Below are 4,681 nucleotides of genomic sequence, written 5' to 3'. Positions count from 1 at the left end.
TAACAATCCATAAAAATGTAATTTCACAATAGATAAGGAGAATTCTTAATGACACGTCAAAAAAATCATCATACTGTCTTCATACTCTCTTCGATAATAAAAGAATAAAGAAAAAAGGGTAAATCTCAGTTTACTACCCTCATATTTCGTGGTTTTCAATATTTAGTACATCAAATTTTTTTCATCATAAAGTCATACCTAAAGTGTAAATTTTGGGACAGTCTCATACATCCGTTAGTCAAACTGTTAAGTCTCCCGTTAAGTGATGACGTGGCTCTCTTGTGGACAATGACTGAGTGCCACGTGTCATTAAGGAGTCCACGTGGATTTTTTTTCCTTTTCTTCTTCTTTCTTACTTCTCTTCAAAGGAGGGGTTCATTTTTGAAAAAAAAATCAAATTAAATAGGGAAAAAAACCACAACTTTCTATTCCAAATCTACAAATTCAATTCCAAACAAACTTTGAATTCTAAATCTGCAAATTCATCATTTAAATTACCAACTACCAACAAAGTTTCAAGGGTTCACAACAAAGTTCAATTGTCAACAACTTTCAATTCACAACAAAGTTCAATATACACCCTCTAATTCACACTAAAGTATCAAAAGACCACAATTTTAACAACTAACGAGTCAAAGTGTTCTCCAAAAACCAAAAAAAGAGTACCAGAAATTCCAAAGATCTATCCAAAACACTAAACATCTATCGGAAAGTTGTTTAAAAAAAAAACTAAGGGCATATTCAACTATAACAAAATGAAACTTTAAACAACCTAAAGCATTAAAGCAGCATTATGGATTATTCCTCCTCCTTTTCTGACCTCTTACAATAGACTTTCAAGTGGTTTGAGAGGCTTGAGTTGGTTGAGATGCAGGTTGTGAAGCTTCCTGAGTGCATGGTTGTGATGTCTAAGAGGGTTGTGATGCCTTAGATGTTGAGGCCTAAGTAATGAACCCATATAGCATTAGCACTGACATATACTGCACTTCACAAATAACAAATTCACTTAAGAAATAAAAAATCAACAAAAAATATCAAAAGTATACCTCATTTTTCTTGCTTTTTCTTCCTTTTCTAGCAGCTGGAGGAGGATGAGTGGTTGGGCATCTGGCCTTGTTGTGTCCAGAGACCTTGCAAACCCTACACTTCACACTTTTTTGCCCTCTCTTGCTTAACTTGAATTCATTTTCATCACCATCCCTAAGTCTCCTCTTTTTTGGTCTCTCAGGCTGCCTTTTAAAAGTTGGAGGAAGAATGCATTTGTTTTCAGCTGGCTCCCAAAATTTCATACCTTGGACGGGTTGAATCAAGTTTTCATAATCTTTAAAGTACTTCTCCTTCTTGTACCAAGAGGAAACAAATTCTTCAGGCTATCTCCTTGCATAATAGATGGCCGAGCAACCATGTATGCAAGGAAAGCTTATCAAATCCCATCTTCTGCATGAGCAAGTGCACCCATTCAAATCCACCACAAATATATTGCCTCTGCCTTCATCCACTTCAAATTTTTCTCCTCCAAACCATGTAGCTATAGTGTGTGAGCTTTTCAGTTTGTACTCCTCCAACTTCTTCTGGATTTTTGGGAAATAGCTCATTTATCCTTCCTCATTGCATCTCTTCTCAACCATACCATCTTCATCAATAAAACTCTTATGGTTTCCAGCATGGTAATAATAGGCTTGTCCCTAGACCTTAGGATAAAAGAATTGAAGCTTTCACATAGGTTGTTTAAGAGAATGTCACACTGAGTGTGTGTCTCAAAATGTGACCTACTCCAATGCAAGGTTGGTCTCTTCACCAACCATTTATAAGCTTCGACATTCAACTTATTCACCTCAGCCATACTTTCTCTAAAATCAGCGATGGTTGTTGCCTTGGCAGCATTCCACAAAGCATCCTTTAATCTTTTCCCTTTAAACCCATCTGCCTTGTAGTTGGTGTATAAGTGCCTAACACATAACCAACGATTACAATTAGGTAGCACAGTCTCAAAAGCTGGTATTAAAGCTTTTTGTTTGTCAGAAATGAAAGTCCAAGCACGCTGGTTCACAATTTCCAAGTCAGCAGCTAGCAGTTCCAAAAACCAAACCTAACTGTCATTGTTCTCGAACTCTACTATGGCATATGCAATAACCCAAGTTTGGTTATTTGCATCCATTCACACCGCAGACAGTAACTAGCCTTTGAACACTCCCTTCAAGTGACAACCATCCAACCCTACAAGCTGCCTACATCCATTCTTAAATCCATTTTTGCAAGCCCCCAATCAAATATAAATCCTCTGAAATATCACATGAGCATCATCATAGGGCAACACCTTCATCTGAACTGTACTACCCGAGTTTGTCCTCCTAAGCTCACCACAGTACTCCCACAACTTTGTGTACTGATCCACGTTACTCCCCTCAAGGATTTTCAAACACTGAGCTCTCACTCTGTAGGTTGTCTTGAGGTGGATCTAAACCATTCTTTCCTCTTTCACTGTCTCAAAAAATGCAGTGATGGGCATGTTTGGGTTGAGTCTGAACTTGTCCACATTTCTCTTCACAAGCCATGCCATTTTGCAGTTAGGATTTTCTCTCTAAATCCTCGAACATTCATGTTTCCCAACATAGGTTTTCACTTGCATTGAATCTTCATTGTACATCCTGGAAGCATACAATCTCCATTGACAATTTTTCTCACACCTTGCACTAATCTTCCATTTCTCATTCCTTTTTAGCTTAATAGAAGGTGCACCATGCTTAATGGAGTGAGACCACACTGTCTCTCTCAACTGTGCAGCATCTCTGAACTTCAATCCATTTTCAAACTTTGGATCGTCCATGTTGGTTTCTTCATTGAACTTAGGGTAGATGACCTTCTCATCATATTCTGAACCTGAATCGTCCACACTGTGTAGGCCATCTAAGTCTTGGCTCTTATCCTCCAGGGGAACGTCTTCTACATCCCTTGCATCAATAACATCTTCTAGATGTTGGTTCCCAACCCCTTCACCCTATTCAGCATCTCCAATGACACTTTCTACAACTGTATCATCTACTGCATAACGATCATCATCTTCCAAACTGTAGTCATTATCCACAAACTCACTATCTGTACTGTCATCCTTTGCATTTACTGCCATAAACAATGCATATTTGTTAAAAACCTAAACTTTGCAAAAATAATTGAATAATGAAATTAAAATTGCAAAAATAAATGTTTCAAAAATTTTACCTTCATTAGCTTCTACTTCGGCCCCTTCATTAACTTCTTCAGTTTCGTGACCTTCTTCAATTTCATCACCTTCGTCATCTTCATCACCTTCATTATCAGCATTGAGAGAACCATCTTCAGCCTCATGTTCATCATCACCATTGTAGGCTATGCCATTCAAAAGACATAGTCGTTTTGCTAAGTGATCAGCACCCCATTTTGCTTTACCCTTCTTCAGTTTTGATCCACTTCCCTTTGTAATCGAAATCGCCACCCTCGATTCCTCAATATCTTCTATAATGACACCTTTTTTTAAAATGCCACTCTCATCTAGATTCATCAAAAGCTTATGTTTCAAGGCAGCTTGCTTCGGACTTAGATGTTCTAGGTAGATTTCTATTTCCCTAGTCCTTGGAACATACTTGCACATTTCACCCACATCTTGGTCCCCTTCAATAAGCCTTAATCCCTCCCTATAAGACATCCTAAGAATCCTATAGTGATACAATATAAACCCATCATATCCTAACTCCTTAACCATTTCATCAATCTCGAAAAAAGACATGAAGTCTTTGTCTACGTAATCAAACCAAGCCTCGAACCCTCCCGTATATGCATTTTCAGACTACTTCCCACCGTGGTTAATTTTAAGGCTAAATAATTCAGGCATACCTGCGAAGTCAAGGAAAAAGGTTTTAAAACCCAAAACGTTAACCCAAAATACTAGTAAGACGAATGAAGACAAGGTTTTTTAAAGGCTGCAATAGGGAACTAGGGACCATGAATACAGGGTTTTTTAAAGGCTGTAATTGGGAGCACGAATGAAGACAAAACCACGTGCACATTGAAAACAATTAACAATGCAGAAAACCCACTACAAAACACAATTCCATAAACCATAGAGAAAAAAATGGAATTGGTACTCACAAATCCCTAATCCCTAAAATTCAAAATTGAAAAATCGAAAAACCTAAACCCATATTATCTACACTTCAAAAAAGGTAGGTTACTTACAATAAACCCGTGTTTCAGCTATTTCAATCCTCCTTTTTTCCCACCCCATCGCTAGCGATGGCTTCACAACAACCTTGCCCAGAAACGGTGCCCCTTCTTTGATGTGCAAAGGTGTGTGCAACGTACAACTGCGTGCAAGGTCGAGCGACGGCGAGGTAGAGTGACAACGCATTGGTAAGGTTTCAAACGAAGATGGGGGATCGCGATTTCTAGGGGAGTGAAATGGTTTTCACTTTTCACTTTTAACTGTCCCCCTTCTCTGAATTTTGAATTTTGAATTTTTTTATTTTTTTTTATTTTTTATTTTTTTTAACTAAACCCCTTCTTTGAAAATAAGAAGAAAAAAAAATTCCACACATAGCGCCCATTCATTGTCCACATGAGCGCCATGCCATCACTTAATGGGAGACTTTACAGTTTGACTAACAGATGTATAAAACTGTCCCAAAATTTACACTTTAGGTATGAC

Source organism: Malus domestica, chromosome 12 (genome assembly GCF_042453785.1).
Source record: "Malus domestica chromosome 12, GDT2T_hap1".
NCBI classification, from domain to species: domain Eukaryota; kingdom Viridiplantae; phylum Streptophyta; class Magnoliopsida; order Rosales; family Rosaceae; genus Malus; species Malus domestica.
The sequence above is the reverse complement of the archived record's forward strand: the minus strand, read 5'-3'. Positions refer to the sequence as shown.